Source organism: Dermacentor variabilis, chromosome 8, assembly GCF_050947875.1.
Source record: "Dermacentor variabilis isolate Ectoservices chromosome 8, ASM5094787v1, whole genome shotgun sequence".
In the NCBI taxonomy this organism is placed as follows: domain Eukaryota; kingdom Metazoa; phylum Arthropoda; class Arachnida; order Ixodida; family Ixodidae; genus Dermacentor; species Dermacentor variabilis.
Genome location: NC_134575.1, coordinates 64,816,996 through 64,838,015, shown reverse-complemented (window position 1 = coordinate 64,838,015; position 21,020 = coordinate 64,816,996). Strand labels below are relative to the sequence as shown.

The following is a 21,020-nucleotide window of genomic DNA, read 5'->3' as shown; positions in this document are numbered from 1 at the left end:
AAATGCTCGAAAGGTGACAAGGAGAATTTTTTCAGTTTTCATTGCGATTTGTCGCGAAAGTAATTCACCTCAAAAGACTTAATTGGGCTAATTCCCTCGATGCGATTGCATAAAAAATTCCTTTTTAAAATGCACACAGCCTGTAAATATCTGATATCCTGCACCAAGCTGCAAGCACGTCGCTTTAAGATTTTTCTAGATGCGTTAAAACGCGGTATGTTTGGAATGTAAATTAGAATGTATGGTAATAACTTGGATCCTTAAAACGTACGTAACAACGCATTGCTGTGTAACCACAGTAGTAATTGATATGCAGACGCGAACTCACGCGTCTCTTTCAAGAGATACCAAGTGAGAGCGATGGCGGCCACGCCCACTGTTAGGATTGCGGCGATGCCGACCAGGATCGGGAAGGTTGACGTCTCCCTGTAAGGAATATTGAACGTGCGAAAAGCAATATGAGTATTTGTCAAAGTCGGACGAAAAACATACACGTGGATATGAACCAATTAACTCTACGGTAACAATGAAATTATGATTAAGCGTTTCCCTTCACGCATTTAAGCGTTATGAATCCTTTTTCTGAGAACGTGATCTACATTTCGCAAATGGCGCTTATCTAAGCGTTCAAGTCACAGTGCCCGCTGTGAGGAGCGGCGGTGTCACGAGGCGCCGATAGGTGGCCGAAGGACAGAGAAAAACATAGTTCTGGATTTTACAGATTTACATTTAGTGAACATTGTTTTTAAATATGGTGTCCAAATAAGATTTTACAATTCTACATAAAGACACACGATGCAGGACCGTACATGTATTTCTTTAGGATTGGCAAAATTTTATTTGTGAAATCACCGTTGCGTTAACTGTTCCATCACACACGGTGCGTCAAGTGCTAGCAGCCAGACACTTCTTCAATGCCTCTATTTTCGATTCGTATTTAATAATTATAATCGTTATTCTGGCAGCGTATCGAGATGCCCAGACACTTCCGAGTTGGCGTGGTACTCAGGAACAATGGTAATATTATAATGTGAAAGGAACAACAGTTACTGAGGAAAAAGAAGATTTATCTGACAACGCATCGTAAACACCCCAATGATGACGCATTAAACAGCTCAAAAATATTTATTTTCCGCCTAATTGTGCAAAACCTATCGAGAATAAGAGAAATCAACGAAAAGAAATAAAAATCTCTGGTGCAAGCTTTTTCAGCTATAGCTTAAGTTCACCTTTCATTCATTGCAAACATTTTAGTGAGGACATATTAAAAACCTAAAAAGTATTTTCCCTTCCTTGATCTACAAAACCTATGGAGAATAAGACTAACCCACGATATAAAAAAAAAAAAACATCTGGCGGAAGCTTTTTCAGCAACACATATAGAACATTAGAAAGAAAACTGTTAGTCGGCTTCTCCCCATGCTTGTATCGCTTCATTTAGAATTTGTACAGACGACGCTCGGCCTATGTGAACTGCAGGGGAATATTTCTTTTGCTTTAGGCCACCGTCCGTAACGTCACTGCAGCCAGAGTTCTTGCATCGGTCATTGTCTTCTGAGCGTGCGCTCAAAAGAAAGCGATTCGCGTACCTGACCTCTTCCTCGTCCTGCACTTCTGCTCCAAAGAAAGAAGTACCACTTGCTGCCTGCCCCTCAGTTCCGCCCGACGGCGTTCAGCCATAAACTGCGTCCTCAATACCAAAACTAAGGAATGCACTTTTTTTCTCGTATGTTGCCTGTGGGCAACACTACTCTGAAAGATGATTTCGAACAAGTTGAATATCTTACGGTTTGAAAGGTACAATTGCACATTCGTATATCACATCGCATGATTATTCATTTTGTCGGCCCAGTATTTTCAGTTTCTACCACGTTTTGATCGGTGACCTCACTGATGATTTCAGTGGTGCATTAACCGGTAAGGGCTGACCAACTTTCGTGATTTAGTGCTGACGTGAATACGCCCTTATGGAAGAACGGAAATCCTCTGTTGCGGGGTTCAGAGTGCGGATTTGTGATGGGATAATTGATTGCACAATGTTTTGTCTGCAATCCAGTGTGCCTGCAGGTCACGTTGCGTGCCATCTGGGCGTGTCATAAACGCTTGTCGCTCCTGAATACAGTCCTAGGTCGCTGCTTGGTACGCTGTGTCGGACAGCAGTGCCTTCTAGGTCGGCCCACGAAAATGGCCTTCTTCCGAGCAGCAAAACCAAGTCTTACTCGACAAGAATTCTTCGCGTAGTTGACGCTAATATTTATAATGAAAAATTGCAGTATTTAATTAGGCACTTATAAAATAATTTGCGAGGGAGACGTTAAAGGAACGAATGTGTCCTGTAATATGGTTAAGCGCTCTCCTGTTTCCCCTTTTCGTGTTGATTTACGTGAATATTCCTATACGAATTACCTTTTTGTTCCGAAAATATTAAATGCACCCATTTTTCGTTGATCCGCCTTTTTTTTTAATACGCAACGGCAATTTGGTACTTGGTGAAAGCTTTCCAATTTGGTACTGGGCTTACTACGTAGGCATTAAGAAAGGTGTGGATTAAGTGTGCGTTTGTATTTCCCATGTTGGCAAGAGCCAAATCAGGATTTCAGTTCGAGTACGTAGCAATAATAACACGTGAGCGTGAAGGGTGCCTTGTCGCAGAGAAACTGGCGTCGGTGTCGGCGTCGGCGGTGGCAGTGATGTGCCTATTAGAAAATTCATCCCGAACCCCGCATCTCCGTCCACGCAGGCTCTCCACGTGACGCATAGGGGTTACTGAACTAATTGAATTTCCCAACTTAAAAGACCTCAGAAAATTCGATAATAATAATAATAGTTGGGGTTTTACGGGCCAAAACCACTTTCTGATTATGAGGCACGCCGTAGTGGAGGACTACGGAAATTTTGACCACCTGGGGTTCTTTAACGTGCACCTAAATCTAAGCACACCGGTGTTTTCGCATTTAGCCCCCATCGAAATGCGGCCGCCGTGGCCGGGATTCGATCCCGCGACCTCATGCTCAGCAGCCCAACACCATAGCCACTGAGCAACCACGGCGGGTAGAAAATTCGAGAAGTACGACGTACACGAAACCTCCAGACATGACTGCGTTGGACTGTTATTTTAAGATACGAGAAAACATAATTTTGTTACGCGGGAACTCAAACACTGACCCCTAATTCAGCTGCCATTGGAGGTCTGCCTTAGTATAAGCGGCACGCCCCAGGAAGCTGTCATTTGTACACAGCGCTCGCCGCCGGCGTTTCCAAGAAAAAATTACGGTTAAATATGCTGCAGTTGGCGGGAAGCGCGAGAATCAGTCAGGGATCTCAGAATGCTATCGAGTTTATTTGACGTTTAGTTGACGACGTGTTTGATTTATTCTATTTTCTTTTATTTAGAGTTTCAAAAAGCTAACTCGTTTAATGTCGATGGCAATACTAGTTGGGTATGACGACGACGTTGTGATCGTGATGGCCTAACGACGACAGCATAATGACAGTCACATGATGAAGTTGCAACAATGACAACGGAAAGATCAAGGAAGCTTCACGACAACAGTTCGACCATGAATGCACGATGACTAGTGTAAGACGACGACGGAATTACAACGGTGGCACGACACCAGCATGGGGACAATGCGAGGACGACGACGACGACGACGGTATGGCGACCACAGCGTGACAACTGTGTGACAACGATTGTATGGCGACAGCGTGGAGACGACGGCATGTGAGGAGTCGAGTGATGATGCTGGAACGACCGCCTTAAAACGACCTCCACAACACACACACACACACACACACACACACACACACACACACACACACACACACACACACACACACACACACACACACACACACACACACACACACACACACACACACACACACACACACACACACACACACACACACACACACACACACACACACACACACACACACACACACACACACACACACACACAAACACACACACACACACAAACACACACACACACACACACACGCACACACACGCACGCACGCACGCACGCACACACACACACACACACACAAACACACACACACGCACATGCACATACACACGCACACGCACACGCACACACACACACACACACACCTAGAAGAGTGCGTGAAACAGCTTTAAAATGCTAACGCATGAAACGGAAGCGTATCCCTGCTCGTCTTCGGGTCTCAGCTGTGTAAATGTGCAACAGAATTTTGTCTCACGTGGCTGGAACCAGCGCTGCCGGTGCCACTGGTGCAGCGTCGGCGAGCGCTGCGGTAGAGTTCGCCTGGCCTGTAGGAGCGGCAGGGGAAGAGTTTTCATCGCCACCCTGCGTCATCAGTTATTTGAACAGGTTAAGTTAGGCATGGTGAACGAAACGAGCACCTGCGTCAATTTTATGCAGCATACCTCTCCGCAAGATCTACTACACAACAGGCTGCAGTGGATTGCTCGTGGCTTTACTGCGTCTCTTACGGCGGCCACGGACAACGATGCGAGCAAGAAGTGGCTCGCAGCTTTTTATTTCGCATAAAGGACGCATGCATTCAATTGCGACTAAGTGGCCGCATCTAATCGTCTCTGATTGTATGTTACTCTGTAGAATAAGGTAAAGAGGGAAAGAAAGTATCACTCAAAAATCCTAATCCTCATCAACTATGATTTCAAAAGCGCTAAAACGTAATTTGCATCAAAATAGGCACACGTTCAGCGTCCATAGTCTGTTGACCTTTCTAAAGAAAAGAGTAATGTTTTTGCACCTGGATATGAAGTCATGCATTCGCATCTCCACTCTGTATTCAAACAACACTGTTGAACAGCATTCTAAGGTATTACGGGATGCGCTCCCAAATTCCTGGACAATTCAATAATTTTTTAGCTAGCTGCAGCCTTCAACTTTTGGCTGCGTCCTTGCTGCGTGACCAAACGAACTTCGTTATGCGGCTGCTACATCTATACTGACATTTTAACATATTGATTCATAAAACCAATGATGTGGATTTCAAAAATTTAGGAATCTCAATTCTGGCTAACAAAGTGGCTTGAAATACGCTAATAGCCACGCATTAGGGATATTTTCCAACCAAATTATGGGGTTTTGCGCGCTAAACCACTTTCTGAGAATGAAGCACGCCGTACTGGGGGTCTCTGGATGACCACCTGGGGTTCTTTAACGTGCATCTAAATCTTAGTACACGGGTGTTTTCGCCCCTATCGAAATTCGGCCGCCATGGCCGGGATTCCATCCCGCGACCTCGTGCTTCGCGGCCCAACACCATAGCCCCTATGGAACCACGGCGGGAGAATATTTTCCGCAATTTCTTCGTTGAGGTACGAACTCCACTCAATTTAATCAACGTTACTGTCGGCGAAATCGTCCTTGCATTGTTTCCGTTATATAGTTAAGCGATTACTTAAAGAATAGAGAAAAATCGTCGTCGTTAAACTTGTACTTACGGAGCCCTGTTCATCGCCTGTCGAAGAGACAAACATTATAATAAACATCAACGCTTCTTTACTCAACATTTGAAATTATAAAAGCAATTTTCAAGAAGGTTTAGTTAAGCTAGCTGTGTACAACCAATGCATTCTACCGGCGCTAACATATGGGGCAGAAACTTTGAGACTTACAAGGAAGCTCGAAAACAATTTAAGGACCACGCGACGAGCAATGGAACGAAGATTGTTCAATATGAAGAAATATTGTTGGCACATGTGGAATATATTCTACTACGCCGGCAGCACCATTTGCGTTATCTGGCAGTAACAACTACATTACGCTTCAGTGAAGCGGCAATAATTTTGGCAGACACAGTTTAATGATTTTCCCATTGTTTGGGATCTTTACCCACTTTTTGGTTTATTTTTCTGCATCAAACCTATTTGACACAGTAATCAGGTACTCTACACTCTTGAGCCACTACGTATGAGCCGAATGCTGTCTTCACAAGCAGATGAGTACGTGCCCGAATAGCTAAGTTGCTGTTGGCGGCTGTCTGGCTTAGTGGAAAACTTCGGTAACTGAGTACGTACTGTTGGGTATTTGTGCCTGAACCACTTTGGTACAGCATACGTGATACTGGATTGTGACCATTATTCGTCAATTAAACAGTACTTATGAATGCACCAAGTTTACACAAGGGATGTGTAGCAATAAATATGTTAATGCGATAGTGCCTCGTCTGCTATCGGCTACTCTGTGAGCGCGACGATGTTGCATCCAGTGTACCAGGGTAAATGGGAGTTGCTACGAAAAGCGTTTGAACTGCGGAGTGGAAATATGAGATACAGTGTGTGGTTGTTTGATTCGGCACTGTGTTTTGGCGGTGATATTGCCACTTAGTGTGTCTGCTGATGTAGCCACAAGGTTTCACGATACACGGATGAGATGAATATATAATATGGTGATTCAATAGTCATCATAATAATCAACAAAACAAATGGGCTATTTAAACACGCATATTAAGATATTCCTAATCGCACTTAAGTCTCGAAACATCTCGAAAGGATTGATGCGCAAACTGTCTTAATATGACATTTATGGCGCTGTATATTGTGTAATAGCTCTGCCGTGACTGCAAAGCGCAAACCCTGCATTTCGTCCTCCCTCAAAGTGCATAAAGTAGCCAAAGAGCCACACTGGTTCACGCGACCTTTGAAAGAGCAGGCTGTGAGTCATTCGACAGCACATCTCAAAACAGATGTGTTTAATTTGCGATGATTACGCTGCTGCACTGTCATTTCAGGGGCAAGTTCACGTGAGGACACGCCCAGAACAATGAGCTTCGCGTAAGCGGTCTTTCGTGGCGAAAAAAAAAAGAACTTCAAAAATCTTTACGGGGACTGTTTCAAGTCGCCCAACTTGAGTACCTCTGAGGCACAAAAACTCTCCATGTGAACATAATGTTTTAGGTGTGTCATTTCTATGGATCCATTTGCCGAAGCGATTGTTCTGATATGTAGGAATAGATATTAACATACGACAAGAAAAGAGAATATAATTTTCCGGTTATCAGAAATTTGGTTAGGGAACACCTGTCATGGTTTAATTTCATGGAAGAATCCCGTGGTTGGTCTGTGGCTATGACGCACTGTTGCTAATAATGAGGTCGCAGGTGTGATGCCTGGGCGTAGCTGCTAGGTTCTGACGGAGGAAACATCACTTGATATGGAGCACAGCGGAGTCGTTAAAGAAGCTCGAATGGTTGAAATTACTCCGCTTCTCTCCGCTACGATGCGACGGATAAGTTTCGTTTATATAAACTCGACATTAGCGGGTCGGGTCAGAGATCGAGCTGACCAACCGTGACCCCGTCGGGTTTATACGCACCTAGCAAAGTGAGTCGGATGAGATTAACCCACCCATAGCAGAAATCACCTGGACGTTGGCTTGGCTTGACCTGCTAACACCTTAATGAAACAGACGACCAAATTTTTGCCTGAAGAACCGACTCGGCCTCTCTCTCTGTCGGATTCACGTAAACGTAGCTAAAGCTCGTGAGTTGCTTTTACAACTTCAGCGGCGTCAATCAATCACCGCTAACAAAATATTGGTCGGTCCCTTAGAACCTACCAATGACCTTTTTCCCATCGTACTTAAAACCCGCGTTCAAAGCAACAGAGCACGAAGCAATTTTTTTTTCTCTGGACTGCCTAAAGTCTCAGTCGAAAATAGACGTTATGAGCAACAGTAGGCGTTACGGGCACAGTTACTGCATGAATGTTGCAGCAATTACAGTTATATAGTTTTCTTATTAGCGAAAACGTCGATAGGGAGGCCTAGGCAAATATGAGAAAGTAGAAGCGAATGCCTACCCATGGTGTATGAAGCGCAGGTGGCGGACGAAAGGCGAGGACGTCCAGCGACCGGTCACGACGGTGAGCACAGGGTCAGTATGCCGGAAAGACACGCCGAGACCAGCAACGCCTTGAACCTTCGGGGAACGCCTGTGGGGAAAAGTCACTTTGTCGGAGAGCAGCAGCAGAACGACGGCTCGGTGCTAACGTCGTCGTCTTCTTCTGGCTATCATCAGCCAAGGCCCACGTGATCACGCGGTGAAAAAGAAAACCGTAGCATTTATTGCCTTGTTTATGATAATCACGTTGATGAGCCTTAGAAAGAGGGAACGTAACCATAATAAGGGATGAGCGAAAAGATCGGCTGGTGTCAACGCAACTCTATTTATCGGAACGAAAAGATAAATCGAAAAGTTGACAAGTCTGGGAAGAAATTGTTGTTTCTTAGAGAGTTCGAACACGGTAAATGTGTAATTGCATTTAACTATGTAAAGTAAGGTTCCCGGTATGATTTAGACTCGAACGAATTAACAGTTATAATAGAACGCATTTAAGAAAAAACTGGCATCAACATGGCAACCATTTTGTAGCTCGAATGTAATCACACACAGCCTCAAACACGTTCTTTTGGCTAAAACATACTGGGGAAGTCTAATGGGGCGCATAACCAACGCACTCGAACGTAATATCCATTTACGAAGCTGATCTTCATGTAGCCTTTTTTTTGTACTACTAACTGGCGGCAGAATTAAAGATAGTTACAGGTTGATTTAAGTTTCCTGCAAGAACTGCATAGCTGAGAGACTACCAGACTGCACACGCGTAAGTGTTGCTTTAGTGGGAGATACCGCAACGTTTCTTTGTAATCAATACCTCTAATTGCCATGATGGCCATTATTGATTTCTCCAGGGAAGGCTGAGACCTAGGAAATTTCTGAACAATGGTATTTACATTCCCAAGTTTTTATATGGCAAATATTCGTTAGCTTGTCACCGTGATGTAAGCCGGCAGTCGAAGAGTAGAAATTGCAGGTCCATGCAGACATGATCTCCTCAAACAACCAATCAGCCATCTCGTCCAAGTATAACAAACAGTGTTCCAGTACTCTTAGTGACCTGATACTAATAACATAAGTGCAACGGAACTTATTACAGGACCACATTTATTACCACTAAATTTTATGAGGCGGCAAGCGAAGAAAGAGCTCGAGATAATCTGTTATAATGACAGCAGTTAATAAAGGCAAAATCAGAAATACACCCGTTCGTAGCAGCTGCTACAAAGGAAACCCAAACGGGTTCCTCGAAAGAAGAGCCTCATAGTTGAAGAAAAATTCGTCCGGATCTGGGACTCGGACCCGGAACCACCGCCTTTCCAGGGCAGCCGCTCTACCATCTGAGCTACCCAGGCGGCTAGCAGACGGCAGGGCGAAGTCGAATTTGTCGACAACAGGAAGCAAGGGCAAGTGTTCGACGTAGTAGTTCTGCGGAAACCCGCAAGGTGGAGACAATTAATTAATAAAGGGAAAATCAGACATCCTGAAGAAGCTCGGCTTCTAAACCAGGCCTCAAATTTGGAAGACACAAAAAAATAACCAATAAGTGACACGGGTGAAATACGTATCTGAGACTTCTACTCCCACAACTAAGCATATGTAGCTATTGTGTGCAGTGCGCAAGTGCGCAAGGTAACCCCGCAACTGACTATTAAAATTTTTCAACAAGGGGCGCTATAACGTAAAACGATTCCAAACTTTTCTATTCCAATTCTGCTATTTGCCCTCCACGATTGGTCAAAAACTTTTTTCGACCACCCCCAGTTCACCTGTCTGTCACGCGACGTCACGAAAACCGGGATACTTCCCCATCTGATACGATGTGTACACACTGATTACGCATGATTTGACAGAAAAAAGAAAAACAGTTATTTCTGATTCGACCCCTTTTCGCCATTAGCCCTCGGCTATTGGTACAAAGTTTTCGGGCTGCACCCACTTCACCTGCCTGTCACGCGACTTCACAAAACCGCACGAACTCACCGCGTCAAAGTGACGTGTACGCGATAAAGATGCATTAATATGCCGAACAAAACTGAATCGAAAGGAATAAAAGATGGCTGCCGCCAATCGCTGAGACGCTGGCTACTCGCACCTGCCGGAGAGCATGGGTGTATTTACGTATAGTAAAACTTCTTGCGTGTCCGTGTAATGTTTTCGAGCACTTTCGGCACGTTTACCATCTCATTTTGCCAACTCTTCTTCGCTAAGGGTCAGTTTTAGCGTCATTCTTAAGCTTCCGTAGCATGCCGCCGCGATTTTCGACCAGCCATCACAAGCTAAGTAGGGGAAAGCCGACCAATCGCAGACGCCGGCACCACCCTCTTCATCCGGTTATCGATTTTCAGTGCACTAGCTCTGCCCCAGCGAATCCCTCTCCACTTGAGCGTTCTCCTCGCCTCTTTTGAACCAATTATATACGACTAGCCGCTCAGTTTAGGCAATGTTATTCGTTTTTCAAGCAAGCAAAAGTGACTTCCTATGAACGAGGAGAGCGTTTGATTGATTAGTTGACACAACCCTGCGGGTGACCGCCCGATGCTTGCGTCGGGGGTTACGAAAATTTGACGTCAGGAGACTGGAATAGAAACATATTGGAGAAGTTCTACGTTATAGGCCCCAAGATGTGAAATTTTGTTGAAAATACCGATTAGGTGTTTTATGGAATAGCATCTTGGATATATGCATTCAAATGTTCTAATTAGAGTGTAGAAAAATAATTTATTGCTCTCCGGCATCGGCTTTGCACGTTTCTCATGGTATGCAGCACAGACTTCACGACAGCGGATCTACATGTCACGGCTATGTTGTCCTTTCCGTAAGTTTTATTTGTAAGTAAGACTTTTTATGTCTCAGAAAGGATGCGCCAGATATGTATACGTAAAAAGAATGTTATGTGGGATTCTCGTGTGACTATCGTACATTAGAATTTGAAGCCTTTGTGCTGCTTTTTCTGTATTTTATACAAAAGAAAATGTTGCGAGCATCAACGATGAAGACGACGATTGACAAGAAAATCTTGAATAAACGTTCATTAAAGCATTCTGTTCAGTGTAAACATGTTCCTAAAAGATAACCAGAGGCAGGTGACGGCAGTGAAATTTCAGTGAAAGCTTTGAACGTAGCAAAGTGTTTTCATTGAACAAGGTGTCTGAGCCTGGGTTCGCAATCTTATCTGTAGTAGCTCCCTAGAAGACATTATGTAGCTGATTAGTGTCATGGTATTAAACTTTACAGGCATTATAATAGTTAGCCGACCAATTTTTAGGAAATAAAATGCAAAAGAATACCACCTTTCTAAACACATATTTTCTGACAGGAGTTTTGAATACGTTTCTTCGGACGGAATTCCAAAACCGGCTTGCAGATCTCTCTATTTAGGCACCACATGCACTTCTATGGCACTCACTCTGTCTGCACGCTGTTTGGCGCTTTACGCGCCTGAAATAAAAAAAAATATCATGAGCCATTCCACTCTGTGAAGATCGATCACCGGCGAAGCCATTTAGCACACGGCACCGAGGTGACAGAGAATTTTGAGTACAAATTAGTCGATGTAATAGCCCTGTATTCCGCATGAAGGACGTGAAGTTACTCCGGCTACAACTGCGCATGTGGCGGCAGCCTGCGGTCGCGCCGCCGTATCTTGAGAGCGATCTTCGTTGGAGCGAGCGTCGGCGGTTCGTAGCTTCTTGCGTGTTGTGTGTCCTCGGCGCCAACTTTGCGCTGAGGCGATGACAGCACGAATGTCAGTTCGCTCGCTGCTGCTGCCGCGTTTCCTCACGCCAGCGCTTCGACAGCGAGGTTCCACGGTCATAGAGTGGGATGTGTTTGTGTTTGCTCGTGTGTGCGTGACAACATGCTTGTTAACTTAGTGTGCTTATATTTACAATTTTACACGGCCAGTAAAACTACTATCCTTACATTGGACAGCTGTCCACTGACTTGGTATCACATTCCATGATTCGCTTTTTTTGGGGAAATCGGGACTTTTTTAACATTACGAGAAGGGGTAATTAAATTTTCGAAAGGAAGTTTCGTCATTTATTTTCACACAGAATCTTTACTGCCAAAACGAATACACAATAGCATCATGAACCACCCACATTGCACATTGTTTCCACACAGTCGCCACCGACACCGACGTTAAGACATTGGCCGTAGCATGCAATCAAGCTGAAGAACCCACTCTTGTTAAACTTGGTGCCCTGCGATGCAAGGCCTGAGACATGACCTCTTCACCGCACACGATCTGTAGGCGTTCATGGATGACGGCGACACTAGTACCACGTGCCCATTCATATCTGATAACAGCACGCACTCTCATTGGCAATCACGTTGTCAGCACACGTCTGTTTGCCCTTGGTGATTTGTGTTCGAATAACCTCGGGCACACCGGTCTACTGCTACTCTCTCGTCTTCGGTATTCTGCGCACGCGTCATTACTCCGCCGCTGATGCTCCTTTCGTCGTTTAACCAGCCACGCGCGTGTATTTTTACAGCAATTGTTTGTTCCACCTGGTGTACCGTCTTCTCTTTCAAACAACAAAAAAAGAAATTACGAAACTTACTTTTAGAACGTCTCTCGTAGACTAGAAATGCCTCCTTGTGTCGGAGTGACATTTCCTACGTACCCAACACGGATGAGGCTGACGTATATTGGAATAAATGTACTGGGCCCCTCAAGAGGTTACCTTACCCTAAAATAGCGACAGATTTAAGGGCGGCACACCCGTGTACAAAAATATGCGGATCCCAGGCTTGCCGAAAAAACAAACAAAATTTCTTCATAATGAAGACGCACAGAGTGCAATTGACGAGGGCACTGGAAAGCAAGCAGTGCCAAGTTTGGAGTACAATCCTGAATATCAGTTTACGCTAGGAGAAGAAAATCGGCTTTGTCGCGGAATCGCTGGTTCGTGTACTTTTGCTTAGGCGAGTACCTTTACAAAATAAATTGAGAGCATTTAGACGATTGCAGTTTATTTGCCTGATCGTTCACTATGACAGTTGAAAACGGGATTTTCCCGGATTTTCAGAAAAAAATTCCGCTTTGCCTTTTTCTGTGGCCCTCATGATGGTCGCGAGGCAGCCTCAGCAAATATTCGGAGACAAATCTCGAAGGACATTTTTTGTAATACTGAATACGCTGGAAGCGACCAAGTGACGTCAGGGGTGCCGCGTTTGAGACATTAGCTAAGGCGTGCGGCCTAAACGAAGGTCACTTCGATTTTTTTAATGAAACAAGAGAGGGACATTGTCGAGCGTTATATCGAACGATCAGGATCATACAATGCAAATCTTGTGGCGAGACTTCAACAAAAGCCAAGAAGCGGTAAGCTCGATGTCATTTAAAAAAGATGTTCGAGTTGAAAACGCATGTAAGTGCATATCGAATCACAGAGACCAGTTTCTCCTTTAAGCAAAGCTAATGCGTACTCATCTAAAATTCTCGCCAATTTTTAATAGCAGCCTAGAGGTAGCTACATTCGTCCAGGCTATTCATTCTTGTAGCGTTCCCACACGGCCCGTCGAAGAAACGCTTCAGTGTCGTCGTGTAGTCCACTACGCACTTATTGCGGGTTGTCATTTGTCGGCGGGTAGTGTCAGTGCCCAATCTCATGGAGCAGCTTAGGGCGCATTGCATTGTGAGGAAGAGTTGCTCTCGAGAGAGACGGATTCCCGGTAGCCGCTCCCTGGGTTTCGTCGTCCCGGCGTTCCCGAGACGCGATCTCAAGAAGGCCAGGTAGCTCAACTTCAAGGTGGAGCCCTGGTCCCAGATCGCCCACTCGGAACCTCTTGTGGCGTTTGGAGTCCTTTGTCGGGAACTGCCGTTCTGATCCACAAAGACAAGTGGGAAAACAAAAGTAGATCGCTTTATTTTCTCTTCTGCCGCCACCAGCGTATCTGAATGTTCAACCGCTTAAGTCGCTCTTCTATATGAAACCTCTCTAACCTATTTTAAATCCTACGCATCTGAAATATTATTACTGCGACGATATGTTAGGTTTGTGAATCTCGATATTTTCTTCGAAACGATCGGCTTTGCGCACGGGGAACAGTGTTTTTTTTTTCCCCTACAAAGAACCAAGGTAACATGGTTGTGGCGTCCCGAAACTTCGCAGCGTGTTATGAGAAATGTCGCAGTAGAGTGTTCCAGATCAATTTTGGTCTCTTGGAGTTACTTAATGTGCATACAAGAGATGGCAAAACAGCACTGCAGCGTTCCCTAACTATCAGATGCCGTAGCAGCAGTGAGTAATTGAAACCACAACCAGACGCCCAACTGCGCACCGCCGTAACCACTGACAAATCAGCACGCGTGGTTCGCCACGGCTGCAGCGAATTCAGGATGGCTACAAGATTGTCCGCGCGATGGCGGTTGGCGAAAGCTGCACTTCGTGACAAAGTGTCCGTTCCAGGGAGGTTCTGCTGACGACAACACTGCTGGCTGCAAGTCGTCGGGGTGGCTGCAGCTACTACCATGGCGCGAAAGGTCAATACGTAAATATGAAGACCCACCTCGTAGTTTCCTTGCGGTGGCAGTATTTTCGGTAGACGTGCTACAGGAGAGCTATTCCGATAGTGAGCGAAGTTGCCGTGAACACATTCCATTCAAGTAATTATACATCCACCAAATGAAGGAAGAAGGAAGAATTTTACAGTGATACCTTTCTGTGGCTCTTCCGCCTACTTTGCTTTTTGCTGTATCTTCCGGTCTGTCCGTTTAATTGACGATGAGTTGTGACCTTGAGAGGCAGATATAAATTCTATGTAAAAAACATTTAAGGTTGTTGCTTTCGAACCCGGTTCGGCCAGCACAGAAACCTGATATTACAACGATCACGTGACGGACACGTACCAAATAAGGGAGTCATTGCTTTGCGTCGTCTGGCGCATCAGGTACATCGCATAGTTACAACTTTATTTATTTAAAAAGAGCACGTACATCCTCGACCTCACGATGAGGATGGAAATTACCGGAGACCTTGGTCGCCGAAGATCTCTAGCCAGACTATAACATTCAGGCGCGTTTCTACAAGGTTGAACATGTCGCGTCATATGGTTGAACGCCTGTAACTACAGAATAAAAATTGTCCCTTCTATTGCAAAACCAAAAGTAGGTGGCCGAGGGGCACGTTTCTAACTAAAGTTCGCAGCCCGCGTAGTGTAGCAATGCGGAATTTTTCCTTGTTAGCTCATGAGAGCTTTGCGTTCAGCAATTCTTACAGTGTGTGCGATCTGTATAATTGTTCTTTTGTACAAATCCATGCCCTCTTCAAATTCACATTTACCTTCAGCGTCCATCAAGAGGAAACGCGTAAACGGCATAACTTTAAGCATACTTTTGCCTTATATTTGTTCATATTTGCCTAAAGTATATTTAATAAAGTTGGAAGCACCTTATGGTTACTTCAGTATGTTATGGCAGCCCATACACATAACTCGATATTGAGAAAAAAATTGGAGGACGCTTAAGCTTCGCCTTCAAGAGTGGAACGCGACAGCGTTCCCGTCGACCCGCCAAGGGGTGTAAGACAATGGGCTATGGCGCAGCGACTACGCGCCCCGCATCGGACGCGGTGAGCGTCGAGCAACGCAGCGTTCGGCGCGACAACGAAATGTGCGCCTGAGCAAGCGACGCACGCCTGAGCCTTAGAAACAGCTCGTTTCTAAGGCAACACCGCGTTCACTAGAGGCGCTTTTGTACCGCTTTGAAGCATCGAACTCGTGGCTCAGTGGTAACGTCTCCGTCTCACACTCCGGAGACCCTGGTTCGATTCCCACCCAGCCCATCTTGGAAGTTGCTTTTTATTTATGAAGTGCCTGCCTTGATTTATCGCTCACGGCCAACGCCGCGGACGCCGACACCGACGCCGACGCCGACGACACCGGCTTTTCTGCGACACGAGCTCCTTAACGCTATCGCGTTAAAAATTGACAGACTAGATCATGGAGTTGCCTACAATAATTACTAGAGGCAACTCTGGCGACGCGATCGTTCAACCGCCTTGGGAATCTGAACAGTTCATGCATTTGTCTGTTCTACGTGCTTGTGGCTTTAATTATTACGCTTTAACTAACTTAACTGTCCTAAACTTAAAACCAATATACACTTGTATCGTTGCAGAAGAACCACTGAAAACGCATAATCTCTGCTAAATGCAGGGGTTCTGCCTGTCGAGGTCGCCAAAACGAAGCGCGCCAGGCGTCTCAACGAACTCGCTTGCCCGGGAGAAATTCATCAGCGTGTTTTACGCCGTTTGTCTATGCATGCGTCCGTGGCGTAATGATTTCAATATCGGGCTTTCCTAATTGCCGTCCTGTTTTGGAAACCTGCCGTCGGACTATTTTATACCTGTCTATTTTGTTATTTGTAACACAGTATTTTGTTTAAAATGATGAGTTTACAAAGTTACGACGCGTTTTGAAGCCAAAGTTTAGGGAAATACATGTAATAACCATCATTTCCATGCTGACTGTACCACACGGCTTGCACCTCCCGTAGACACCATCGCCAGAGTTCGCTTTAGTAAATTGATGTCACATTCATTTGGAATTGTGACATCAAATAATAGTCAAGATACCTATTTAAAGGGACACTAAAGGTTAATATTAAGTTAACGTGGACTATTGAAATACCATCCCACAAGCCTCGAAACGCTTGTTTCCTGCGAAGAAGAGACTTACTTAAAGAAAAAATGCGTTCTGAAGCGTCCGCGTACCTCTAGCGCATTTCAAATTGCCCACCCTCCGATCGATGAGTGGTTACGTCATAGTTTCATAGTGACGTTGCGCCGTAGGTGAGTAAAACGGCGCCCGCAGATGGTGCTCCGGCTTTTCTGCGCAAAACGCAAACGTGCGGCCAGCAACAGAGCCAAGACAGAGCCGACAACAGCGCGAAAACGGAACTATGGTGGCTAGCGGAAGGGAAGGCGCGCGACGATAGGCTGGTTCTTTATTTTATGACGCCAACTTTGACGCTCCTTGCAATGGACGACCCTGACAACGACACATTGGCTCGCGATGCTGGGCTCGAGTTCAGCCATTTAAGCACTGATGAACGTGACCTGCTGCTGAGGGCTCGCGCTGCCGGCGTCATTGCGTACAACTACGACGGCAGCTGTATGTCATGGCAGTAGATATTCGCACATTTGTAGCTTTTCCTTCCTGAAAACCTAATGCGGCACTCACCGCCCCGTCTTCGACCTGCAGTTGTTCTTGCGCTTCGGAGAATGCAGACATGACCGACGGAACAGGGCTACATGAAAGCATTGCTTTGAAAGGCACTCCACACGACTTCAGCAAGTCGGCGTTGAACTCACAATCCTCTGGACGAAAGGGCAGCGAGCACACCATGCGATTTTTCGGCTCTTCGCCAACGTGATGTGGCAGAGGTACGGCACTTAACCACTTCGAAAGGAGAGGTTCACCCGTTGGCATGCACACAGTGATAAGTAACGTTGGATTCGCCGCTGCAACTGCCCTTGGCCAAGTTCCGCGGACCGTTCGCGCATCCCACGACGTCACATGGGCGTGGCATTCTCGCTGCTTGTTTAAAATGTAAGTTTCGCGAGCCAGCAGGATCAGCGCAGCACGACCCGATAACGAAACAACTGAAACTCCAAAGCGCGCGCGGCCCAGAGTCGAGCGCAAGTGAAACCTTTCGACCACACATACTACTGAAGGGTAACGTCAAAATGTAACTTTTTTTTTCCTAGAATCAAACAGAAGTAGACAAGTAGCATTTTCTTCCGTATTTTAACCTAATGAAATGATATTTTTAATACGAGTAGTTCAGTACTAGTGACATAAATTATGAGGAGGAGTGCCTTCGTCATCGGGCACTCCTCATCATAATGTCACCGGAATGTCGCTGGGGGGTCTGAAATCGTGTCGTGCATTTACCTCAACTTCTTGGTTACTAAAGCTCTGTTCTCTATGGTATTAACGCCTTAGACGTTCTAGAGCGTTGCTTTATCACTTTAACTGGACTTTATAGTAACGTTTAGCGTCCCTTTAAGCAGCAAATAATCATTTAGCTCTATGAACAGCGCGGTAGCTGTGCCTCTCAGGAAGGATAACCTTAGCAGTCTTAAGTTTTACAAATCGGATCGTTTATCGTTAAGGTTCCTGTGGCGAATAACTTGAATCGCTGTTTTATGTATATTCGCTGTCATTTTATTTGTCTATATAAGCAATGAGAGCCAAGCAGGTGCTGTCGCCTGTGATGTCACGAGAGTCTGTTGTTGAAACATTAGTACGGCCTTGGAGCGCGTCTTTCGTTGTATCATCTTTTACAGAGTAAACAACCTAAAGCGCATACTAGGATTTCGGGTCTGCAGCATCCGCTATTAGAGGGACCCAGAAATGATTGACGATATTGTACAACCGTACTGAGTCCCTAGGCTAAGTCCTTCTGATAATAAAGTGATAGATTTAAGCGCTTCGTGTAAAGCGTGTGCTTTAATATAAAGTTTTAGAAATGTACAGCTTTACCGATCGCATCGGCGCCGCCCCCCTGAGTTTTCAGTGGCCCATCCCAAAAGACTCGTGTCGTCCATCTGACGCCCGTTGGACGACCTATCCGATTGGCTGCCCGGGTCGCGTCATCGATACCGTTTCCAACTCTATGGTTAACAATTTTTTTTTCGCAATAGATGTAATGTTGGTTAATTTGTGTATATAAACATGTAACAGAAAAAGAGTACACAACGACAAATTGCCACTACACTCAGGCACTTCCGGCATGGAGCAAGTGTCGTCTGCTTGCATTACAAGGTGCTCCTTGTTGACGCAAGCTACACGGTCAGTGTTGGCCTCGAGCTTTCCTTTCACGAACACCATGGTTCGCACTTGTTGCGTTGTGGGCTGCAAACGTAGCGATTGGCGATATGTCAAGCTGCTACATCGTGTCCCTGTTCAAGGCAGCAGGCCAAAGGACGCAGTACAGTACAGGCTACAGGGCATCGGACGGTCGGTGTCCGATCAGTGCGAGGATCTACGAGTTCGCGGCGGTCACTTCACGGCGGAGGATCACTACCATAATGGAGACTTTGAGCATGTCTCTTTTCTAATATCTTTTACTCCCCTTTCCCCCTTTCCCTAGGAAAGGGTATCTAGCCGGTCTGAGAAGTGGCTAACCTCCCTGTCTCTCACTCCCCAATTCCTGCTTCCTTTCTTCCCCTTTAGCGTGCCCAGTATTCGGACAAATGCAAGCGCAAGCAGGTTGGCCGCTTTACCAGACGAGACGAGACGCAAACGTTAACGGCCTTGACGTTTCAGCCGCCACGTGGCACAGAGCTCAAGCAGACAAACACAGAGCTAATATAACAATAACCAGGTGTATTCTACTTTTCTTCTGGCATAAATTTTCGGCCGGAGCGCAATCGTCAGCACGTTGTCTTTTTTTAAATCTTAAAATGTTTTACACTTGCTTATAGCAATAGTAGCTCTGTGTTGTAGTAGTAGTTTGCCCAGAGAAAGTCAACATCTTGCGCTGGTGTTTGAGGTGATCACTGCAGAAACAAAAATCCTGGTGGAAATGGCGCTTTATGGGGCAACAGGTTTGTTTCGTGTTTGTGTCACCCCCCAGGTCTTTGTACCCATTTGAAGTTTACTTCCCCAAATGGTGTACATATTCAGTATTCTCCAAAGCATATCGCAACAGGAGAGATCCATATATTGAGTTCTTTCTAGTTCACACAATTTGGACTTCATCCTTCAACTTTATTCCCGAAGGGGAGATATGAAAACATCATATATTTTACGTTCGGTACACTTGACAAACAGATATCCAGCCACTTGGGAGCCATTGGAAGCAAGTCACGCATAAAAGAAAGCAAAGCTGACGAAGGGATTTGCGAAATCCTTCTGGAATACTTCCAAAACCTGCCCTTAGGGCTCCAGTATTCCACTTCCTAAAACCTACCCTTAGGAATATGGTATGCCACTGCTCAAAATATATCCAATACAAACACCCTGTCCCGTGCACGGTACAATTATTTCGCGATGTTCAAGCCCGTTCGTATGCTCTATGATATCGGCAAGAGAACTTGTTCATTCTTTTGTTTTCTTGTACAGAGGCATGTGTAGTTCCACTTGAATCCTAAAAAAGTACGTTAAATCATGAGCATGTCGACAAAAGAGACCTAATAAAAGGGCAGTTTATTTTAACTTATGACTGGTAGCTTAAGCTCGCTTAAAATGATTTGAAGCTGAAATTGATCTTTGTTAAACAGCGCACAGGCGATGCCCGCATTATGGTTCTCAACGTGGGGCAATCTTTTCGGGTGTCGAAGGTGCAGCCGGTGAAAGGCCACGTGAGGAAAAAGCAATAAGAAAACACATTACTAGGTAACATTTATCATGTTAATAAATCTCTCCGTGTGTAGTGTACGCAAAACTACGTAGTGAATTATTGCATGGGATTCCTTCATATGAGAACAAACTCTGCAGCTGTGATCGATTGGGAAAGTGCCTGCTAAATTGTAGTCAATTCAACCAACAAACTCTAACGAAGTTAGACTATAGAACGGGTTTTAAATCATTTGATTTCAAGCCGGTTAAAGGAAAAGGTTAGTGAAAAGGGTGCAGTTTTTTGTTTAATTTACCTGCACAGTCCACGATCTGATCATGAGGCCCGCCGTATTTGTGGGCTTCGTACTAATCTGGGCCACCCGGACTTCTCTCACGTGCACCCAATGAACGATACACGAGCATTCAGCAACAATTAGAATGCGGCCACTGCGACCGGCACAGAAAACCCGACTTCGATCTAAGCAGCGCAACTGGGCTACCCACCGTAGTAGCCCATTGGCTATGGTTCTCTCCAAGCGCAAACAAAGTCAGCCGACATAAAGGAAATGTTCGCGTCAATTCGCTATATCTGTTGTTGACATTGTCGAGAGTTTTTATAGCGCGTTCTTCTACGCCCATGACTTCCTTCTAGTTTAGTAACTTCCGCCCAACCAGTCGATTAGAACGCAAGGGACGTACAACATGCCTTAGCGTAGCAACTGACCATGTGCATTTCAAGGTTCAAGCGTAAAAGAAAAAAAGAATGAAACAAACAAACAAACAAAAATTCCCTAACCTGTTTCCGGCCGTTGACGAGGCAGTAAGTGGCGCCTGAGTTGATGACACCGGTTGCTCCCCAG

General features: G+C 45.4%; 1 long non-coding RNA gene across 1 annotated transcript; it reads right to left on the bottom strand.

Annotated features, from left to right (window-relative positions):
* Nucleotides 1-334: 334 nt before the first annotated feature.
* LOC142591068 (uncharacterized) lies at nt 335-8,013 on the bottom strand. The gene is made up of 3 exons (XR_012830327.1): nt 7,823-8,013; nt 4,231-4,337; nt 335-426 (listed from the first exon to the last, which is right to left on the bottom strand). It is a non-coding gene; the product is annotated as an uncharacterized LOC142591068 (long non-coding RNA).
* Nucleotides 8,014-21,020: the final 13,007 nt, after the last annotated feature.